The sequence below is a fragment of the Panthera pardus genome, unplaced genomic scaffold (genome assembly GCF_024362965.1).
Source record: "Panthera pardus isolate Hobbes unplaced genomic scaffold, ASM2436296v1 HiC_scaffold_17, whole genome shotgun sequence".
Lineage (NCBI taxonomy): Eukaryota > Metazoa > Chordata > Mammalia > Carnivora > Felidae > Panthera > Panthera pardus.
Genome location: NW_026526732.1, coordinates 129,280,899 through 129,305,347, shown reverse-complemented (window position 1 = coordinate 129,305,347; position 24,449 = coordinate 129,280,899). Strand labels below are relative to the sequence as shown.

Sequence of the window (24,449 nt, the reverse complement as noted above, 5' to 3'; positions counted from 1 at the left end):
CTAAATAGTTTTTTTCTGCCATTCTAAATTTATACTTTAGACTGTTATTTAAAATACCATCTTAAGAGATGTATGTGGTATGTTCTGTTTTCTTTTTATATGGATTTCTTGGGCAATACTTTGCCTTTAAATGTTTTGAATAAATATGAAATGATTTTGGTGGAATTTTTTATACATCTTCACTCTGCCTCCTCCTGCCAGAAAGTTTGCCTTCAAATAAAACCAAGCAAAATTATCTCAAGCCAGATTTAAATTGGGGGAAACGTCGAGGGTATGACAGTGAAATTTCCAGCTTTCTCACCAGAGGAGCTAGGAAGTGTACTTATTTTTTTAATCCCTGTGTGTGTTTTGCTAAGAGGTGTGCATTCTCCCTCAGAGGGTAGTCATCTAAGGGGGTGTTGTGGCATTCTGAAAATAGTGTCCTTCCTTGGTAATGCTGGCTCAGGGTGGCCGATCTCCAGAACCTCTCCTGCCACTGCCAGGGAGGCCTCCTGTGAAAATAACAGATCTAGGGGCCTCTTTGACCCTGTTCATCTAGGCAGGCCATCTGGGTGGGTGACTTCTGTGCTTCATTTTAAGACTGGGTGGCTGGGTGTGTATGGCCTTAAGTGCCCTCCCAGGTTTGGGGGTAATGGATTGTATAGTATAGCATTATACCGGGTGTTGGCTTTAGATAGAGACTCCTGGTCCCCTTGTATCAAGGGTCCACCATTGGCGAAGATGAACATTCTGATCTGGAAGGTATCTTTAGAATAGTCACTAATTCAGTGGTTCCTAACCTTGGTTGTACACTGCACTCCACCTGGGGAGCTTGAAAAAATGATGATGCCTTAAAAAAAAAAAAAAGGAAAAAAAAGAAGAAAAAATGAGGCCTGAGGCCCACCTTCAGAAATTCTGATCTAACTCGTCTGGTGGGTGCCCTGGCCAGTGGGATTTGTAAAAACGCTTTACGGATAATTCTAATGTATGGTTAAAGTATAGGATTGTTGTTCTGATTTCTCTTGAGTACCTGTTTCTTTGGGCTCTAATTAAGATTTCTACCACCACAGAAGATACAGAAGGTCTTTTCTCTGGTTGTCCTTATTAGCAAGGTTTGCTGGAATATATTTCTTATAGACAAAGGGACTCTCTTCTGTTTTGTTTATCTGTGGTTGAAATTTATTTTCATATCCTTATGGAGTATGTATGTTTTCATATTCACACAATGTTGTGCTGGTCGCTGTGGAGGACAGATCTTATTCTGCAGAGGCTTGAGTTTAGGAATAGAGAGGAAAGACGACAATTTGTTTTCCAAGATTTCAACGCAAGCTCCAGGTCACTGAGTTCTAATGGCAGTTTCATTTTGTAAACTGAAGACTGTTGTGACATCGGAGCTGACGTTTCTGCAGTTCTGGAAGTCTTCTCATTTAGACCCTTAGTACCTGTAGTGCCTGCTGGCCTGTGCATTTAGACACTCAGCCGTATCATTACTTTAGGAAATCTGGCTGTATCTGAGTAAACTGCACAGTCTGAGGGCGTCTGGTTTAGAGGAATGCTTTGTCTGAGCCTCTCCTGGGCTGTTTTGAGTTTATTTAAAAAGGCAGTGAAGGATCTGGCACCCTCCTCCCTGTGTTGTACTGTGGCTTTAAGATTATTTGGTTGAAACTTCATCAAAGTCCAGAGATGAGATTTGGGGTTTGGGGAAACCTTGCTTTGCTTTTGTTTTAAAAATGAGTATTTAGATATAAAATTTTCTAACTTCGTCATTGTTTGTATTCTCCTTGCTTTGATTTTGTTTTAAAAATGAGTATTTAGATGTAAAATTTTCTAACTTCGTCATTGTTTGTATTCTGTGTGTTTATGAGAGCTCTGTCAGCGGTTGAAGCAGAAAGGATATATGACCTGTGGTGCTTTTCCTGCTGTGTATCAGAGACCTCACTTAAGGGTAGAAAATGTTTGTGTTACTCCAGTAGTGGAGGACAAGGACTTCCTGACCCACTCCGAAACCTTGCAGATACGGGCAGAGCAGAGAAATCTGTACATGTATATGTGTATGCACTTAGGAATATATGTAGTATAAGCATACATGATGTTATGTTTATTTGTATTCATACATAGCTGCTAATTCAGAGTGATGCAGGAAATTCTCGTAGGGACATCTGTCATTCATCCTCCTTGGTTTTTTCAAAGAGAGGCACATTTGGGTTTGATCTAGCATTCACATTTAGGTAATTTCATAATGGTTGTGGGGGCTGGACTGGGGAGGTGGCTGTCTTCTCCCATTTGTGTGGATTTCTCCTCTTAAGTTCATTACCTTGGTGACAGGTTTGTGTGGAGGGGTGGAGTGAAGGCCTGATGGGTGAGGGGGACTCATTGCTCAGATCAAAGGCAAGGGCGTCTGTTCATTTCTGATGTCTTAGAAAATGAAGGCTGTGCTCCCCTGCAAGGACCTGAAGGGGATCTTGGATCAGTTGGAATGATTTTTTTCTGCTCTGTACTCTCATTTGATTCTCCATCACCTTCCCTCTAATTATTCCCTGGTTGTTGACCTCCAGGGGCTAATTAGTTACACATGTCACTAAGAAAAGGTCAAGGGTTGTAACAATGGGGCACTTAATTTTCTGTCACCTTAACTTAGTTTTTAACATGCCAGATGTTTGAAATGAAAAGGCAGCAAATTCTCTTTAACAACATGTGGAGAAGGATGTTCTTCCGCCCCCTTCTCCTAGTCCCAGTGTCCCCTCAGGGGCTTTCAAAGCCAGGACCATTTCTAAGGGGAGCAGTTCAGAAATGGTTCCCTTCCCTCAATGATAGTTTGTGGCATCTTCATATAGGAAGTGTAGAATCAGATTTTATATTACGGTAGGATGGGAGGGGCCACAAATATAACAGTAAAACCATGGTGTTTTTTTGTAAAACTAACAATCTTCAATCTTATTGAAAATGGGGATTATTAAACAAAAGTAAAGCTAGTGTCAGATGCTTACAGTGAGCCATCACTTCCTCTATGTCAGTCAGTCTCTGTTAAAAAACCAAGTTGAGTAAGACATGGTCCCTCCCCTCTAAGAACTTAGTGAGAAGCTCCTTGTGCCATTTATCTTCTTAGCTGTACACTCTTCCATCGTTACCAATCATGCCCATCTCCCTCCTTGTCCACTTATAAATGCCAAGATGACAGTTTTGTCACATCTTGGTGCCCTTTCTTTTTGGAATGCAGGGCGCTCTTTTCATTGTGGCACCTGCTACTCCCATGTGTGGTCCTAACATAGTGGTTTCAGGTACCTCTCCCCACCTAGATCTGTGTTATCACAAGAACCCAAGGTGACTTGGGCATACAAAATGGTTCTGCTTCAGTTGGGCTAAATGGGTCCTGAGAATCTGCGTTTCTAAGGAATGCCCACGTGATGCCAATGCTTGTCTGTGCACCACACTGGGGATAGCAAGCCTTTACCCTAGAAAGCCTACTTAATCTCCACCAGTGCCAGAGAGAAGCAAAGATGTTTGACTTGTCTGCTAATATGGGATAGCATACATAGCTAACCAAATACCTCTACCTAAATACTCTCATGGGGAGTCAAAGTTAAAAAGTGTACCTGTTTACTAGGTGCTAGATAGAGCTCTCAGAATTTTATTAATATACTTGATACAACAGTTTTGTATCTATTTTATAGATGGGAAAATTGAGGCGCAGAGGGATTAAGTAGCTTGACCAAAGTCACATTAACTAACAGGTGAAGGAACAGGGCTTTGAATGCAGGCAGTATGACCTCACCATCCCAGCTTTGAAAGGATTGCTGTGTGCTTCCTCTTTGTCTAAGGTGTTATATCTGTGGGAAAGTGGAGTCAGATCATGGCTCAGAAATGAGTGTCTCGGTTTGGATAGTAGGGTTCCAGAGGGCAACCTGTTTCCAGGTGTGTGGTTGATATAAGGTATAACCAATAGAGAGTGGGCCATGCTATTCATGTTTAATGGGCAGGAGTAGTGGAGGAAGGGAGACAGGCCAGATGCTAGTAGTTGAGGAACAAGAGGGCATGTGTAGCAAACTTTTATTTTAGCCTTACGATGCATCTGATACTATGGTTTACATTTGTTATTTCTTTTGAAACTTATAATGATCTTATGGTACAGGTACAGATTTTAAAGATAAAGGAACTGAGGTTTGGACAGATTAAGTAATTTTCCCAAGGTCTACAGAGAGGAAGGTAATATAATTTTAAATTTGAAGTCAGTTGCTCTGTGGCCTTCCAGGGCAGGGCCTTAGAGTAGAAATTAAAATATAGAGGGGAGGTTAGAACTTGGTTGTTGACACTGCATTGTAAATGAGGTGCTTGGCCAACAGATAAGTGCAAGAACACAAGAGCTGCAAAGCAGAGAATCTATAAGACTCACTCAGTGTTGGCCCTTTAAAACTGGCCTGGAGTCCCCCAAGATCTCCCAGTGTAGGGCTGGTCCCCAGGCTGGACACAAGGCTGAAGCTGCATGTAGGGTTGGATGGCTCCAAGTTTAAATCCATTTCCATCTGGTTAGGATTAAATACTCTTCCTGACTTCCTGCTTCCTTCATTCCTGAGTCAGCCCAGGAGAGGCCAGTCCTGCTCTTACTTTGACTCCTGTCCCTGGGACACACACCCTCTGCTGCCACACTCTGCTTCCCTACAAGTGACAGATGTTTCTGCTTTCTTCCCCCCGTCTTTCTGATTATTACATTTCTTGCCACAGACATTCCTCATTGCTCCAAATGTGAAAATCCGAGCTTATTTCCTTTAAATGAATTATTGTACAGCCTCATATGACCCCATATAAATCTCTTTAACAGAGAACTAAGCTGACAGCATGTGTGGTGTGCTTGGGGAATTCTCTGCCTCAGGATGCTCATAATGGAGGGAGTGGAATGGGGTTAGCTGGTGGGCACTGCTCATTTTTTTGGTAATTGTTGATAATATGGGACACCTCCAGAAGGTTCTCCATGAAGCTGCTCTGTGCATATGAATTCCAGCCCCTCATGCAGTGTGAAATGCCTCTGGTCCCCTTCCTCTCTGGGTAAGAGAGCAGGCTTTACTCTCTGATGTGGCCCCTTTCCTCTTTATTCTTAAGATTAAAAGCCTGCCTTCCATTTTTTTCAAAAGGATTCTCTCTCTCTCTTTTGTAAATGTTTATTTTGAGAGATGACAGGGATAGAGAAAATCCCAAGCAGACTCCATGCTATCAGTGTAGAGCCCAATGTGAGGCTCGATCTCACGAATCATGAGATGATGACTGAGCTGAAATCGAGTCGGTCACTTAAGGGCACCTGAGGGGCACGTGGGTGACTCAGTTGGTTAAGTGTCCGACTCTTGATTTTGGCTCAGGTCAAAATGATCTCTCTCTCCCTCTCTGTCCCTCCTCCGCCTGCCTGTCTATCTCTCAACATAAATAACATTAAAAAAAGAGTCTGTTGCTTAACTGACTGAGCCACCCAAGCACCCCTAAAAGAATACTATATGACAAAAAGATAAGAAATAAAAAGGGAAAAAAGCACCTCCATTTACCATCCTAAAACAGTGATTATCAGTTTTTAAACTTTTCTGCAATGATTTTTACATATTTGTGCCTGTTGTTTTCTGTCTGCATCCCCCTTTATTGCTACATAATCTACATCATTACCATTTTAATGGTTGCATAATATTCTGTTGTGGTACTGTACCATTAATTATTTAGCTCTGTTGTTGACAAGTACATTGCTCCTACCTTTTCACAATTATTAATAACACCATAAGGTATATCTTTGTGCGTGTAAGTATTTCCATATTTTGAATTAGATTCTTATGAGAGAGTCCCAGGTGTGGCATTACTAGGTCAAAGAGTATGAAGAATTTTATGGCTTCTAAAACATATTGCCAGATTGCTTTCCAGAGGAGTGGAACCAATTTACAATGCCATCACAAAGTCATTTGTTTCCCAGATGGCTAGCCAGGGTTAGGGATGTGGCCTCTCAGAGTAGGAGAGAAGGGTGTGTGTGTGTGTGGGTGTGTGTGCGCGTGTGCACGCAGAACTCATGGATTCCTGTGTGTGTTGATTTAAGCCTCAATGACATTATGCATTATTCTTGTTAATAGGAATATATCAGGTGTCTAATGCCAGTGTAGTAATTGTCCAGTTCAGTGTTTAGTATTGCAGTGTGTTAGACAAGGAATAAAGCAACTTATGTGTATTCCCTGTTTCTCTGGAATTTTGAAAATTTTTAAAAATTGGCAAAGGTTAGTTAACAACCTTTAGCCACTGTGATGAGGTTCTTAGTGGCCCTCTCCTTTCTGAGAATACCTAATGATTTGGAAGTGAAGGTGGAATTTGAAGGAGTTCTAGGACAGGTAGGGGAGGTATCTGGGCATATGCTCAGGAGCAGGCCTACCTGGGCAGCAAAACTTCCCTCACCTGATAACTACAGTCTTTCAGTTGCTAATGGAATGCTTGTGTTGAGGATTTTGAGGTCATACCTAGGCCTCAGCTGGAAAGGTACTTTGCTTCATTAGTAATTTGTTCTAGATCTGTGCCATTACAGTTTCCTCTAATTCTTTGTTTCCCATTGGACTGTAAACATTAAATGCCTTAAAGAGGGACTGTACCTTTTAAAATCGTTACTTTTTATACCTGTCCCCTGGATTGTCTAGCATATTATTTTGTATGTTATGTATGTAGTGGTGGCTTTGTGTCATCTGAATGAATGAATGGGGGAGATGAAGGCTGCATCCTCATGGTCCCAGGAGTTCTACCAAAGCCTTGCAGTGACCTGACAGGATTGCACTGGTCCTGGGTTCTCATGTAAAACCTGCAGCAGATCTCCCAGGGGTAAAGGAGGAGGACGCTTTGGTGGAGAAATTACCTGACAAAGGTAATGCTGGAAAAGACCTCTCACTTGTGTGTTTTACTTCCCACATCATCTCACAGGATCTCCTTGTTCAACAGATGAAGAAACCCAGCCTGGTAAGGCCAAGTGTCTTCCTCAAGATCATACAGATAGTGGATGACGACTGGGAACTCAGACCTGGTCCTTTGGTTCCTGCTCTGGTGTCCCTTCCACTACATGGTGTTGACAGAACTTAGGGCACTTGTTTTGCTACTCCTATCCCCCCATACCCTCACCAGATCTATGTTTGGAGTTTACTTTGCCATATGCCCACATTTCCCCTCTCTTGTAGCTGCACAGATGTGTTAAAGAGATTGTGACCTTGATGCAATAGTCAGATAGGGTCCAGAGCCATAGAGGTCAAGGGATAGCGCGGGATCCAAATTCAGTTTCATACAAAATTACAGCTTTGCGTTATCTCTGGATTTGAATATAAACTTTTTATTTCAGAGGAAGAATGCTCAGTGTTAGTTGTGGTACATGATTTGAGTGTGTATTTGCTGCAGTTGTGACCCTAATAAAACTCTGATTATGATTCATACGTGCGGAGTAGAGATTTAAGGTTGTCAAGGGAGCATTAACTTTGAGTTTCTTGATTTCTCTTGTGTGACTGAAATCTAAACCTCAGTGTTGCATCGTCTGTGTGGTGTTTTTTCTTCCTTCCTGTTTGTAACCTCTCATCCTGAATGTGACAAGCACATTTGTTTGCACAGTTGAAGTTCTAAAGCTAAAGGCTTTAATAGTGAGGGAAGTGCCCGTGGTGAATGCCAAATGGCACCACTGAGGAGACAAAGCAGGAGGGAGAATGAACAGTCTCCGGGTCCTTCTAACAGCCATGTGATGTCTGCCCTGGGATTTGAATGATTTGTGGATGACTACAGCCTGCTCAGTCTGCAATGGCTTGAGGCCTCTCGAAATTGATGTTAACCACATAAGCTGTCAGTAGTTATAGCTACTGGGTAATCGGGTTTGAAATTTATGAGTATTTACATTTCAGAGGGCTTTTACTGTGTTTCTATAACTTTGGGGTAGAAATGTTTGTCCTTGGTATGACTGAATAGCTTATTTTATGCATGGTGCTACTGTTTAAAACTGTCTCAGAGTGTAAACCACTTTTTTCCTGGGAGAGCACAAAGATAATCTTGTTAATCCTATTTGTCGACTAGTGGACAGGATGGTTTCTAGCTCCATACTGCCTTCTGTGCAATAACCAGTAATATGGTTATACAGTAAAAGAAGCTAGAAGATTCTTAACACTGTGGATAAACATTTTGTTACAACTTGCTGAGGTAGGCACTTTTTTACTTTGGTCTCAAAGGGACTAATTTTTTTTTGTTTGTTTGTGATAGGAACTATAAGCTTGTTCTCAAAAATTTAGAAAATGAGGAAAAACTGAAAGAAAAGAGAAAATTAACCCAAGTTCCTTCTAGTTGAATGCAAGCCACTTATAATGTTTCAAAATTGTCTGCCATTCCTTTCCTATATGTAATTTTTATGTGCTTGTAATCAGTCTATTTATGCAAGTGTTTTTTCTTTCTACTTAATGCATGTTTTTCCTTGTTATATAATTTCCTTTACAGATACCTGAATTTTTCATCAGGAGGCAGTTATTAAAATATTTGCTTATTCTGGCAGTGTCTGGACCACAGGCTCAGCCCTTTTTCCTCAGTGGGGTTTTGCACTGCCCCTCAGTCATGGAGACAGACCTGGGTGCAATGTCTGTTCAGTCAGTAGTGATGGGCTCCCTCTTTCTTCTGAGAGAAATTGATTGGCACAGCTCCAGTATTTTCCCAATTACAAATTATCCTCTAGTGAGCTTTTTATGCATGAAGCTTGGTATGTATTTAGGATTAGTTCTTTAGGGTGTTTTCTCAGAGTTAAATTGCTGGTCAAAAAAGATAAAACATTTTGATGTTATAGACACACACACACACAAAACATATACACAGGGTTTTATGTTGTATAATATTGTATATATTGTTTTCCATAAGTTGATACTACGAATGCCAAACATTGGAAACTAACCACACACTGCACATTAATGTTGGTTATTATTGCTGTTTAAGCTTTGTTAACTTGATAAGCAAAATAATAGCATTGAGTTTTTAATTTTTTGCTTGGTTGCCAGTGAGTTTGAACATTCTGGCATATATTTGTTAATTATTTGATTTCCTGTTTTATGAATTACCTCAGTTCAGCTTACAGTTGTGGGTGGTGGTTAGGAAAGGGTGGTGCCTGTGGGAATCTTAAAGGGCGGGTGGTTAGAACACAGAGCTGCCCTGCACACTTGGTTTTGGGAGGACAGGATCCCACATTGTGCTTTATCTTCTGCCTTACCTACACCCTACTCACATTGCTTCAAGATATGAGAATCTTTTAAGACTGAAGTAAAGGAAGGGGTGCCTGGCTGGCTCATTCAGTAGAGTGCGCGACTCTTGGTCTTAGGGTTTTGGGTTCAAGCCCCACACAGGGTATAGAGATTACTTAAAAATAAATCTTTAAAAAAAAAGTCTAAAAGGGAGAGTGTGAAGTTTTTATTTTTATCAAAAAAATGGGGCATGGATGTGAGAATTTTTTTACTTTTTAAATGTAGCCTGCTATAAAATTATTCTTCTTCCATTAATTCTTTTCTCAGTTTATTGAGTATCTACTGGGCCAGGTATTCCTAGCTGAGGGAGCGTGCCATATAATGGCCTCAAGGCAGAAAGACAGTGGTAAATCCTGGGAAGGCAGACAGAGCCCGGCACCCAGATGGTAACAAAACAGATAATGAGTGAGGTCACAGAAGCGGGAAGGAGCCCAGTGATGTGGAGATTTGTAGGTCCTGGAGAATGCTGAAGGTGAGCACTGAAGGATTTGAGCTGCACGGCTGTGGTTCTGTGTTACTCTCTAGAAGGATCACTGTAGAAATGGATTGGAGGTAGGCAAGAGAGGAAGCGGTGAGTCTCATTGGATGCCTACCAGTGTAGTCTAGGCATGAGATACTGGTGGCTTACATGCCCCTGCTTCTTAAACCATCTGTGGCAAAAGATCATAATTTTTTATTTCTATTCTGTTGTTGATTTTTGTAAATTTTGAGAAACGTGAATTATTGGAAGAATGTGGCAGCCTAATTGTTCCAAAAGGATTTTTGTACCTACTGTTTTGTCCTTACCTACCATAGGTTGGCACTAGGCACCTGCAGACCCCCCTTTGTGTAGCCCCCATTGTGACTACTGTTCTAACATGCAGTACTACATCAGGCACTTTGTATGCATGGGGCAGTGGTGCACTGTTAACATTCTGTGCCTGTCACTGTGCTGTGTACAGGATAAACAGACATGAAGTCAGCGGGGTCTCTGCCTTCTCTGATTCTGTAGTCTAGCTGAATTAGGGAAGAAGTAGATGAACCTGGGGTAGATGCATTAGGACTTACTGGTGGATTAGACATGGAAGATTTAAGGAGAAGTAGGAATCCAGGCTGACTGGCAGGAGCAAGGGTTATCTTTAAGACCTGGAGTGCGTGAGATTCATTTTAGCCTTGAGCTTTTCTGTTTAAAGAGAGGACATACTAATTTCTTAACAGCAAAATGATTTACATCTGATGCAGATTTGAAATGATTTCCAGGGAAGAAATCTAGATGGCTGGGGGATAGGGGTGGGAGGGAGCTTTACCTTTTAATTTATATCCCTTTGTATCTTTTTAATTTTGTAGTGTTTCTGTATATTACCTATCCAACAAAATATGTTTAAAACTAGGTTTTTTACAACAGGTGTGGATAAACTTGGAATAAGAAATGTGGAAGAGTTATATGATGAAAACTTTAAAATCAAAGGGCTATGATAGGAGGGTTGAAGAAATGGAAAAAGGAAGAGTTTAGAAAGGAAGGCTCAATATTGAAAGGGGTCAGTTCTCTAGAAATTTGTAAAATTGGTGCTTTCCCAATTCAAAAGAGTTTTGTTGTTTATGGAGGGAGTTGGCAAATGATACAGAATTCATCTGCAAAAATAAAAATGGGAGAAAAACCTGGGAAATTCTGGAAAATGAAGAAGGAGCAGCACCTGGACTTACTGTATGTTAAGATACATTATGAAGCTATCATTACTTAAACGCTGGAACTGGGTAACTTCAACTTCTTGCTACAAAAGAAGAAATAGGCAGACAGATCAACAGAACAAAATAGTATCCAGAAGTAAACCTGAAATGGACCTGAAATTGGATTATGATAATGATGGTTTTCAAACCACTGTAGAAAATAGATTTTCCAATAATTTAAATGTTCGGGGAAACAAGATTAAACAAAATGCATTTTTTTCTCTTTCATTCTTTACACCGAGGTGAATTCCATATAGATCAAAGATTAAAGCATGAAAATACAAAGAAGTAAAACTGTAAGAAAACATGGATGGACTTATTTATAATTTTGGAATGGTGAAGACCTTTCTCTAAGCCGTATATTTGTAACACACGTGGCTAAGAAAGAGTTGCCAATAACTATCTTAATTTTAAAACAATTCTTAATTTTAAAAGAATTCATAATGAAAAATGAAATAATGAAAAACTATTAATCCAATAGTGTGTGTGTGTGTGAGAGAGAGAGAGAGAGAGAATTGGTAGTTTAAGAAAAAATATACAATATACAAAATATACAGGTATGTCAATGAGGTATTATTTTTGACCAGTTAGGCAAAAAAAATAAAAAAAATAAAAAAAATAATAAAATTCTAAGCGCTCATGAGAATTTCGGCAAACAGAAACTCTCACCACAAAAACATAAGATCTACAGACAGCATCAAAGTAGATTGCATATGCTTTTTTCCCTAGGAATCCCACCTTTAAAAAATCACCTTCCTTCTGTACTTACACAGTGATGTGCTAAGTTATGTGGGCAAGGATGCTTATTCCAGCATCATTTGCTGTAGCAAAAACCTGGGAGACCAGAGCATCTCAGTGTGGCACTGGTTAAATAAATCCTGGCACCCCCAAATGGTAGTATGATCTGTAGCTGTCCAAAGAGTGAGGAGTATGTATAATGTGCTGACAGAGGAAAAAATGCCAGTGCATGTTGTTCTTAAATGAAAAGCAAGATGTGGCCTATGACCCTGCTTATAGAAATACTCGAAGAGAATGTTTTATAGATAGATTAAATAAATCTATTAAAGAGATTTAAATCTATTTAAATAGATTAAATAAATCTATTAAATTTAATAGATTAAATAAATCTTTCCAAAATAGGAAACATTAACTGTTGTAAGAAAGGTGACAAAGTAACTGAGGTAGAGATTGAGGGGGGGGTACTGTTGGAATTTTGTGTGTGTGTGTGTGTGTGTGTGTGTGTGTGTGTGTGTGCTTATAGTCTGTTCAATTATTTTTAACTCAACAGGGGTTATCTGAGTATGAGTTTATAGAGTTTTCTTTCTCTGTATTAGAACACTTATATATCTATACTCCTTAACAAATGTTACGTAGAAAAAATTCTGTAAAACTTTCTTGTAGATTGTGGTATGAGACTCAGATCAACTTAATTTGTTCATACTGTCCTCTTTAGATATATGAAGCCCTGTTAAGATTGAGACCTTTTCAGTTTTTGATCTTGGTGGTTTATCTAACTAAGAAGAGGGCCATCAGCCTCTTTTTAAGCTTAAACATGGTGGGGGGGGGGGTTGGTGAGAACGTGAAGGTTTTTATTTTTTAATTAAAAAAAATTTTTTTTGATGTTTTATTTTTGAGACAGAGAGAGAGCATGAGCAGGGGAGGGGCAGAGAGAGAGGGAGACACAGAATCTGAAGCAGGCTCCAGGCTCTGAGCTGTCAGCACAGAGCCCAACGTGGGGCTTGAACCACGAACTGTGAGATCATGACCTGAGCCGAAGTTGGATGCTTAACTGACTGAGCCACCCAGGTGCCCCGAGAACCTGAAGGTTTGTAAGTGATGGAACTAGAGGCTCATGATTGGATCTCGCTGTCAGAATGAGAGACAAAAAGCCACTCACAGACTGCCTTCTTGCATAACTGTAATGCATTTCTGATCCATAGTGGTATAACATCTCCATTGTGGCCCCGTGTGAATTTACCCACTGTAGATTTCTTTGGGGGTAAAGTTAGTTTAAATAATTTTCCATGCATCATAGGATCTTCTGAATGTTAATGGGTTTTATGCAATAAACATATTCATCCACAAACCAAATTTAGGTACATAAAGCTCTTTGACTTCTAATGAGCTTTTTAGATGTGTGCAATGTCTGAAACTGGTAGATAATTTAGAAAAAAGCACATGATTTGGGACCATCTTCTGGAAGCAATTCAGATTATGAATGAAGCTGCAATCCTTGTGAATGTGCCTTTAATTCAAAAGTGATGCAGTTTCATTCATGGCATTCATTTATCCCCAGAAATTAAAGTATAAAAATTTCAGTAAGAATTTCTTTTGGGTTTAGCTTGCTGTTAATCTATAAGTCTCATAACTTACATTTGTATAGTATTTTCTTGTGTTCCAGAAGACTTTTTATTTTATTTTTTTTTGCAATTCTCACTTATTCTTCCTAACAGCCCTGGGAATAGTCTTTATTATTTGAGGACTTATTGTTTGACATTGGAGGGCAATATCACCAACCTGGAAAAGATGTTAACAATGGTACAGAATATTATAGTAAGACAGGAGAAAGAACTGGGAATATCAAAACTTAAAGATTTGGTTCATTTCTGTAGCTGCTGGGAATGTCCTCATTGAAGAGGGTTTTGAAAAGTAGGATAATTTCCAGGATGTGCTAGAAATTATGAGGCACTTTATTCCTGCCTCCTATTCTGGCTGTTCTTTCTTAAAGAGCCATCTCTCAAAATTTCAAGACCCCAGTGGCAAGTATTGATTTATCATTTTTAAGGGATCCAACCTGGACTTGAATAAACAATGGAGTGCCTAGTATGTGCCAGTGCTGGATGTGCTGGAGACAGCTGTTCAAGGGTGAGGGCGCAGTCCCTTTCCTTAGGAGCTTCCATCTGATGCTTCCTTTTGGGGATGTGTGGTCACCAAGGAGGATTTGCCCCTGGCTTCCAGAGAACTTGGGTGTTCAATGGGGTTGCTGTCTGATCAATAGGAAGACCCAACATTGTGTATTCAGTGGTATAATAGGGGAAGCACAAGTTGCCAGAGAACCTATAGGCATGGCCTTTAACTGAGATTTGAGAAGAGAGGGAGAGAGACAGAGACACAGAGAGAGATTTTGCGTGTGTGTGTGTGTGTGTGTGTGTGTGTGTGTGTGTGTGTGTGTGTGTATTTGGAAGGTGGTAGGAGTGCAGAGCAAGCTTACCAGCAAAATACAAACAACCAATACCCTAAAAACAAATCTCAGTGTTATTTAAACAGATAATGGTTAACTAGAGAATCATCTGAATCCCACGTTTGGGGATTCTTGTCTGTGAGGGATATGCCAGACAAATCCCAGGCTAGAACATGCCACAAAATCCTTACCTAGGTCCCAGGTTGTGCACACCCAGACACCCAGAGAGACTGTTGTCAGCTAGTTCTGGTTATGCAGTCACTTATACTTTACTGCTAGTTTTATACTTTCCTTTTTTTTTTTTTTTTTTTTTAGCAAAGTATAAAAATTTATTGGATAAAAGCCGAGTGGTTTAGGGCCATACTTTATTGTCTTAGCTGATTCCCAACTGCATTTACCACTTACACATCACAACTTTCACAGCACAGATCTGTATGTATAGCTGTTTAATATGTGGTTTCCTTGTCAGTGACTTGATTGGGTATTTCCAGAAGGTAATTCATTCTTTCCTTTTGTAAATTTTAATTCCAGTGTAGTTAAGATGCCAAATGTTATATTAGTTTTAGGTGTATATAGTGATTCAACAATTCTATACATTACTCAGTGCTCATCATGATAGTGTACTCTTAATCCCCTTCACCAATTCCCTCTCTCCTGTACCTCCACACCTGGTAGCCATCAGTTTGTTCTCTGCAGGTAAGAGTCTGTTTCTTGTTGTTTTCTTTTTTCCCTTGTTCATTTATTTTGTTTCTTTATTTTACATATGAGTGAAATCATATAGTATTTGTTTTTTTCTGACTGACTTATTTCACTTGGCAGTGTACTCTAGCTCCATCCATTGGATTCAGTGGTTGTTGGAGATGGTAAGATTTCATTCTTTTTTATGGCTGAATAATATTCCTATGTGTGTGTGTACCATACACCACATCTTTATCCATTCATCTGTTGATGGATACTTGGGATGCACCTATAATTTGGCTATTGTAAATAATGCTGTAGTAAACATAGGGGTGCATGTATCCCTTTGAATTGTGTTTTTGTATGTTTTGGGTAAATATCCAGTAGTGCGATTCCCAGATCATATGGCATTTCTATTTTTAATTATTTGAGGAACCTCCGTACTATTTACCACAACGGCTGCACCAGTTTGCATTTTCACCAACAGTGCATGAGGGTTCCTTTTTCTCCACATCCTTGCCAATACTTGCTGTTTCTTGTGTTTTTTATTTATTTTAGCCATTCTGATGGGTGTGAGGTGATATCTCATGGTAGTTTTGCTTGCATTTTCCTGATGATGAGTGACATGGAGCGTCTTTTCATGGGTCTGTTGGCCATCTGTATGTCGTCTTTGGAGAAATGTCTGTTCGTGTTTTCTATCCTTTTTTAATTGGATTAATTTTTGGGTATTGAGTTTTATTAGTTCTTTGTATTTTTCCGATACCGACCCTTTATTGGATATGTCATTTGCAAATATCTTCTCCTATTCAGTAGGTTGCCTTTTAGTTTTGTTGATTGTTTCCCCAGAAAGTAATTTCTGATAGAGAATTCTTTAAGGACTCTGCTAAAATGTACTGGGAGCTCTTTTAGGACATTGATTTGTACAAGTCTTAACTGAGGGAAGAGTGTTCACAGGGAATAGCCTCAGCAAAGCCTTGGATTATTGAAAAACAGAAAATGGGTCAGGTAGGCTAGTTTGTGGCTTGGAGTCAGAGAGTTGTAGGAGGTGAATCTCTAGAGGGAAGCATTGTTTCCCAAAGCTTTGTTGACTTTGGAGTCACTTGGAAATGAAAAAATACTGATACTTGGCTCCTGCCTGCAGGCATTGTGACTTAGTTGGGATGGGGTATGCCAAGACATTGGAAGTTGCAAAGCTTCCCAGATTTCTATGTGTAGCAAAATTTGGGAACATCCAAGCCAATTTATGGAGGTCTGTATAATTATGCTGAGGCATAAAGATTTTATCCACAGAGACATTTTTTGGTATGGAAGAGCCACTAAATGATTTTTCTAGTAGAATGACTTAAAAAAAATTTTTTTTAATGTTTATTTATTTTTGAGAGAGAGAGTGTGAGTGGGGGAGGAGCAGAGAGAGAGGGAGACACAGAATCTGAAGCAGGCTCCAGGCTCTGAGCTGTCAGCACAGAGCCCTACGTGGGGCTCGAACTCATGAGCCATGAGATCATGACCTGAGCTGAAGTTGGTCGCTTAACCAACTGAGCTATCCAGGTGCATCACCAGTAGAGTGACTTGATCAGACCTGTAGTTTGGAAGATATTGCTGGTTGTTTGGGGGAAAATAGATTGAGAAAGCTGAGACTGGACTAAGGGAATGTAGTCAAGGGTCCCTTAGATAAAGGTGGCCTGATGGAGGCAATGACAGTAGGGATGGAAAGAGGAAGATGGATCCCTGAGATATTGAAGAGATGGATTCAGTAGAACTTGTGGTGGGCGGGATGGGGTGTGTGGGGCAGAGCAGAGTTATCACTTGATTGAGGCCAGTGGGAGCAGGGAAAGCAGGGATGATGTGGGGGAAGGGGTAGGTCGTTTCTGTGTTTCGGCAGGGATCACCAGCACTGCTGGATTCTCCTTCCAAGGAATAGCTGAGGAAGTCTCTTGGGTTTCTACTAAGCACTGACCTTATGTGGTGAACTTCCTCTAGTCTGATTTCTCCTCAGTTAGAGCTTATATCTTGTCTGCTGTTTGAATGGATGTTTTTTCTCTAATGATTAATGATCTTGAATATCTTCTATGCATTAAGCCATGGAGTAAGGGGATTGTCCCCATATTTGTGATCCATGGAAGGCCTGTTGGCCCTGTGGGTCAGTGGCATCTAAAAAGCTTATATTTCAGTTTGGGAAATATAAGTTTCATTACTCTTTCATATAATTGAATTGAGAATTTATGTTACTTTTATCTGAAAAGATTCTTGAGAATTTTTGAGGCAACTTTTATATAGCAATCTGGATTTCTTTGAGAAAGAAATACAATCTGTGTAACAAAAGTTCAGTTGTGCTCTATTTCAGGAAAATCTAATATACAAAAATCTGAAATGATAAAGCTGGCAAATTGTGGGTGGAGATAATTGGTGGTTGATGATCTTGCTGATGGATTCTTGGTTTTGAAGAGGTTTAGGAATCTTTCATAACATAAGGTTTCTACGTTCATTTAAATTATTTGGATTTTAGGAATAATCTTTTGGGATAAAGGAATAGTCTGCCTGAATATTAGATAATCAACTAATATTGTTATGAGAATCTTGGACAAACGTTAATAAGGGTTAAGACCTCCATGTAATGATGGACAATGTCAGACAAGGTGAGTATTCCTTTATATGTATGTGTTATCTGACCTTTCCCCATTATCATAGCTTCGTGGATAGTTGTCTCATCTCTTTACATGTTTGCGACACCTGCAGAACCCCGTAGTAAAATCAAACACTGTGTGACATTTTGGTCTGTTGATGTGAATGTGATTCTAAAGTCATAAATTACATGTAATGAATTTCACTGTAGATTTAATGAGGTAAATAAGTTTTGAAGCCAGAAATTACAGTTAGAAGGGAAATTCATTTAATGGTAAGACGAAGGAGCTAAGATAAGTTATGAAAATATAATCTGGAAAAAAAAACATTCCACAGTTTGAGAAATAGTAAGTTCTTAAGTATTTGCGGTGAAGTAATAGCTCTCCCCATCTTCCAAAGAAAGAATGATATACTAGCAACAAAACATGTATTTCCCAAAGCATCAAGATACACCATTGGCAGCATATTATTTTGAAAAGAATGTTTTGTTTCTAAAGAGTAAGATGATTTTTGGAGAAAGGGGGAATAGAGGGCACCCAAACACCTAACACACTTATGATGGGCTGGTTATACATGCATGTTCAGAGGTAAATGACCATGATAAACAACCATATAGGAACCTGCTTCATATGAAATGAAATCATTTGCCTCCTGCCGCCTTGCATGGCATCAACGAATGAGTTGTGCCTTAGAAATAAAGCAGCATATACTGCTGGTGCTCACTCTGTCATCTGCAAGGGCTTCATTATGGAGAGGCATGCTGGTGGCTATCCAGATGCTTAACTGGCAGCCTTCACTGACTAATGGAGCCATATTTGTGTTGGCTAACATCTGGTTTTAGAAGTTATTTATAAAGAAAAGATCGTTGTAATCCAAACAGAGAGATTTTTAAATGTCAGATGTACTGCGCAAGATACATCTAGGTTGAGTGGCACTGTAGGAAGGATTAGCTGCTTTTCTAAACACTCATATGTGCTGAGTGTTTTTTCTGTATGCAAGTAGTATTTCCATATAGCATGTTATAAACAAAATACTTGAAATAAACAGATCTTTGTAGTTTTGAGCATTGTAAATAGGACTATAATATCACCAAAATGACACATTACTAAACCAAACAGTTTCATGGGACATGTGAAGACCTTACAAGTCCACTGTCCTGTCCTCATAGTGAGAAAATAAGATCAACAAACTGAAAATCAACAATTCTTCTCAGATCCATGAGAGAATCGAGGTCACAGAGTAAATTGCTGGCCCAAGAAATGGAAAGAGGAGTGCATAGCACGAATCACGGTTTACCAGAAATAGAAGTCCAAGAGTAGAGCCCTCCCATGCCCAGCCCTTGCTCCCCTCCCCCCCCCCTTCCCCCACCAGGACTGTTAGGAACAGTTAAACTGTAACAGGTGAATTTCTAGAGGCTTGTGGGTGAGAGTTAAAAACTACCAGGGCCCTGTATTGGGGAGAAGGGCTCTGTGCTTTCATGAATTTTACTTCCAGAAGCCCCACCAGAGTCTCAGAAAAGCCCTCTCCTGTTTCTGGCAGTAGGAGGGGAAGATAAACCATTTTGAAATATATCCAGAGCATTCTGTTCTCCTTAACAAAAGCCTGCCATAAAAGATACTATTTTACTAAAGCCTAACAGACCTGGGTTTTACCTAACAGAACCTAACTGACTTGGGGAATGGGAAATACCCAATTCCAGCCCATTCTAGACTTTTGGTTTCACCTTAGGGGGAAGAAGAAAGCTGAGTAACACTTGTGAAAGTCACAGTCCAGGGGCACAGGCTCCCTAAAAGACTGAGACCTAATTATAGCACTATGTACCTTACTACCATATCAGTCATGGTCCTGGATAATAACATGGGATTATCAACAGCAAGGCTCCAACCCTTGTAAGAGAAAGCCTAAGGCATCAGGAAAGACAAAAACAGTGACACTAGAGGAATTTTTAGCCTCTTGCCACCTAAAACCAACAGTAAACGCAGCTTACCTCCTAGCCAGATACACATACAACCTCACACTAAAGGCCTTAGTTCCTTTTACACAATGCATCATATCTGGCTTTCAACAAAAGATTACAAAGCACACTAAAAGGCAAAACACAGTTTGAAGAGCCAAATGAAGCATTAGAAGAACCATAGTCAGATACAGAAGAGATTATTGAATGATCAGACTGAGCATTTAAAATATGTATAATTAATATGCTAAGGGTTCTAATGGAAAAAGTGGGCAAAATTCAAGAACAGATAGATATAAGCAGAGAGGTGGAAACTCTGGAAAGAATCAGAATTAATGCTAGAAATGAAACACTGTAAGAGAAATGAAGAATGCCTTTTGGGTCCCCAGTAGACTAGACTGGGGCCAAGGAAACAGTCAATGAGTTTGCAGATTCTTCAAGAGAAACTTGCCCAACTGAAAAGCAAAGGGAAAAAAAGAAAAAAAAAATTACCAGAACAGAATGTTTAAGAACTATAGGACAATTAAAAACTATAAAATATGTATATTGGGAATACCAAAAGAATAAAGAGGAAAAGAAGAAATATTTGAAGTAATAATGGCTGAGACATTTCCCCAAATTGATGACAGTCATCAAACCACAAATCTAGGAAGCACAGAGAACGCTATGCAGGCAAATTTCAAAAAATGTGTGCTTAGACATAGCATATTAAAACTGCAGAAAAAGACAAAAGAGAAAATCTTGAGTAAATCCAGAAGAGATAAATAGCTTACCTGTATAAGGCTCAAGGGTAAGAATTACACTAGATTTCTATTCAGAAACCACATAAGCAAATCAGAAAAAACAGTTAACCTTGAAGTCTGTACAGGCGTATCTTGTTTTACTGTCCTTTGCTTTACTGAATTTTGCACATTCTGTGTTTTTTGCAAATTGAAGGTTTGTGGCAGTCCTGCATCAAACAAGTATGTTGGTGCCATTTTTCCAACAACAATTTCTCACTTCATGTTTCTGTGTCATATTTTGATAACCCTCACAATATTTCAAACTTTTCCATGATTATTATATTTGGTATGGTGCTCTGTGACCAGTGATCTTTAATGTTCCTCTTGTAATTGTTTTGAGGTGCCACAAGTGTGCCAGGATAAGATGGTGAACTGAATTAATAAATATTGTCTGTATTCTGACTGCTCCACTGACCAGCTGTTCCCCCATTTCTTGGGCCTCCCTATTTCCTGAGACATAGGAATATTGAAATTAAGCCAGTTACCCTATCATGGCTTCTAACTGTTCAAGTGAAAGAAAGAGTTGTACGTCTCTCACTTTAAATTGAAAGCTAGAAATGATGAAGCTTAGTGAGGAAGGCATGTCAAATGCCGAGACAGGCCAGAAGGTAGGCCACTTGCACCAAAAAGCTAGCCAAGTTGTGAATGCAAAGGAAAAGTTCTTGAAGAAAATTAAAACTGCTGCTCCAGGGATCACACGAATGATGAGAAAGCAAAGTAGCTTGTTTACTGATATGTCGAAAGTTTTAGCGGCTTGGATAGAAGATCAAACCAGCTAAAACATTCCCTTAGACCAAATGCTAATCCAGACCAACGCCCTAACTCTCTTCAATTCTGTGAAGGGGAGAGAGACGTGGAAGCTGCTAAAGAAAAGTTTGAAGCTAGAAGGGGTTCACGAAGTATAAGGGAAGAATCCATATTTGTAATGTCAAAGTACAAGGTAAAGCAGCAGGGCTAATGTAGAAACTGTAGCTGGTTATCTAGAAGACATAGCTAGCTAAGATAATTTATGAAGGTGGCTGCATTAAACAGCAGGTGTTAAACGTAGACCAAACAGCCTTCTATTGGAAGATGTCATCTAGGACTTTCATAGTAGGAGAGGAGAAGTCAGTGCCTGACCTCAAAGCTTTAAAGGACAGACTGACTCTCCTGTCAGGGTATAAAGCAGCTGGTGACTTCAAGTTGAAGTCAGTGCTCATTCGCCATTCCAAAATCCTAGGGCCCTTAAGAATTATGTTAAACTATTCTGGCTGTGTCCTGTAAATGGAACAACAAAGCCTGGATGGTAGCACATCTGTTTACAACATGATTTAACTGAATATTTTAAGCACACTGTTGAGACCTACTGCTCAGAAAAAAGAAAAACAAACAAAGATTCCCCTTGAAATATTCCTGCTTGTTGACAGTGCACCTGGTCAGCCAAGACATCAGTTGGAGATGTACAACATGATGTTGTTTTCATGCCTGCTGACACAGCATCCATTCTCCAGCCCGTGGATCAAGGAGTAACTTCAACTTTCAAGTTTTATTATTTAACAAATACATATTGTAAGGCTAGAACTGCCATAAAGAGTGATTCCTCTGATAGTTCTAAGCAAAGTCAATTGAAAACCTTCAGGAACAGATTCACCATTTTCCATGCCATTAAGAAAATTGGTGACTGATGGGAAGAGGTCAAGATACCAACATGAATAGGAGTTTGGAAGAAGTTGATTCTCATCCTTGTGGATGACTTTGAGGGGTTCAGGACTTTATTGGGGCAAGTGACTACAGTTGGGGTGGAAACAGCCAGAGAACTAGAATTAGAAGTGGAGCCTGAGGATGTGACTGCACTGCTGCCATCTTGTGATCAAAGTTGAACGGATGAGGAGCTGCTTGTTACAGACGAGCAAAGAAAGTGGGCTCCCGGTGACGATGCCGTGAAGGCTGTTGGAATGAAACAGAAGATTTAGAATATTACATAACTTAGTTGATAAATGCAGTGCCAGGGTTTGAAAGGATGGTCTCCAATTTGAAAGAAATTCTATTGTGGGTAAAATGCTACCAAACAGCGTTACAAGCCACAGAGAAATTGTTCCTGAGGGGAGGACTCAGTAGGTGTGGCTGACTTCATTGTTGTATTATTTAAGAAATTGCCATAGGGGCGCTTCGGTGGCTCAGTAGGTTGAGTGTCAGACTTCGTCCTAGGTCATGATCTCGTGGTTCATGGGTTCAAGCCCCACGTCGGGAACTGTGCTGACAGTTCAGAGCCTGGAGCCTGCTTCAGATTCTGTGTCTCCTTCTCTCTCTCTCTCTGCCCCTCCCCCGCTCACGCTCTCGCTCTGTCTCTGCCTCTCTCTCAAAAATAAAAATTAAAAATAAAAAAAAGAATTGTCGTAGCCACCCCATCCTTCAGCAACCACCACCCTGATCAGTCAGCAGCCAGCAACATGGAGAAAAGATCCTCCACCAGTAAAGAGATTACAACTTGATGAAAGGTCAGATGATGGTCAACGCTTTTTAGTAATAACGTGTTTTTTAAATAGTTATGCACATTGTTTTTCAGGCATGATGCTATTGCATACCTAATAGACGCCAGTAAATATAGCTTTTATATGCACTAGGAAAAATTAATTTGACTCATTTTATTATGATATTCACTTCATTGTGATGGTCTGGAACTGAACTCACAATATCTTTGAAATAATGCTATAATCTAGTAAAATTATCCTGCAGAAGTGACGGAGAAAAAGAGTTTCTCAAAAATTGAAGGAACTTTTCACTAGTAAATCTGTCTGGCAGGAAGTGTTAAAAAAAGTTCTTCAGAGAGAAGGGAAATGATACAGGTCAGAAACTTGGATCTACATAAAGAAAGGAGGAGTGTCAGAGAAGGAATAAGTCTAGGGGCTTCTTGCTTCCCTCTCCTGAGGCACTGGTGCCATGCCTGGCACCCAGTATCCATGCCCACACCCATGCTGAATAATACAGACATGGAATTTTATGACTTTTTAGTTTTAAAAAGGGTGAATTTCTCAACTTGCAGCTTCAGTCTCTACGCTTAAAAATTACTGAAATGGACATAGCAGGATCTCTGGCTCATGGAAGAGTAGAACCTCCAAAGACTCTGGGCAAAAGTGCAAAGAACAAATAAATACCAAATAAATACCAAAACAAATAAATACCAAAAGTCTTGTTCCCTTCAGCTCTGTGTATGTTAACCATGCACCTTATTGTCTCTTATGTAACAGAAATTTTTGTTATATAGTATCACTCTGCCAGTGGTATCATTTTGAGGTGAATCTCTCAGACCTTAAAGAAAAAGGAATTGAATATACTAAGTGTAGACATACGAGCTCTTTAAAAGACAAATGTTATTGTAGCTTTCCAAACTAGAAATGAAAAGGCCACTGAAGCATCTTATATGTTTTAAATTTTCGTAAGTTACTATTGATGGCTATCAACCACATAAAAAGAATCTCTTGGGGTAATCCCCCTCTCTTTCTTAAAAAAAATTTGTCTTGAGACAAGTGTGAGAAAGCACTGTGGATTATTCCCGGTAGTGAATGGTGCATTTCTTGCTATGACCTCATAAGGAACCATTGTTAGGGAACTTCATGCACCTGTAGGAGTCCATGGTTGGCCCTAAGGTTTTTGGTTCTTTTACCCAGGAAGCTGAGTTTTGGTGACCTAAGGGATGTTGACCACAGTTAGCTTTTTTCCTGTTTGGCTTTTTGTCTTTTTTTGTTTGTTCTTTTTATTTTTTTTCTTTAAAATTATTTCCTTTTTTTAAAAAAAAATTATTTTACTTTCATTTGTCCTCATTCTTTTTTCTTTATTTTTCTTTTATTTTTCAAGTCTCTTATTTTTTTCTTTTTTATGTTTTTCTATGTTTTTCTTTTTTATTGACCATCTGTACTAATGAAGACATTCGTATTGACAGCAGCTTCTTATGACTATTGGCCAGGCAGCTTCACCAAGGTCATGTTGACTCAGCATATTATGGGACAAAGGTGGCTGTGAATATCATTAATAGATTCCGGCAGAGATTTTCTAGCCTCCAGAGACTATTCCTTGAAGTCTGAAACATGAAGGTCTCGAATTATCCTAATAATGTGAAACTGTTTGACATGATCTTGATCCAGGACCATTCTACCTGGTCAGGGTGTCTACTAGTGGAGGAGAGATATTTGATTACTTGGTGGACCATGGCTACATGAGAAAGAGGCTTGTAGCACATTTTCTAGACAGTGTCCATGTACAGTGCTACCACCAGAAGAGTGTTGTCCACAGGGACTTAGAGCCAGAGAACTTGCTTT

At 39.6% G+C, this 24,449-nt stretch overlaps 1 protein-coding gene across 7 annotated transcripts in view; it reads left to right on the top strand.

Moving 5' to 3' along the window:
• FARS2 (phenylalanyl-tRNA synthetase 2, mitochondrial) overlaps positions 1-24,449 on the top strand; it is a 619,002-nt gene that overhangs the window by 58,053 nt on the left and 536,500 nt on the right. The window lies entirely within an intron of this gene.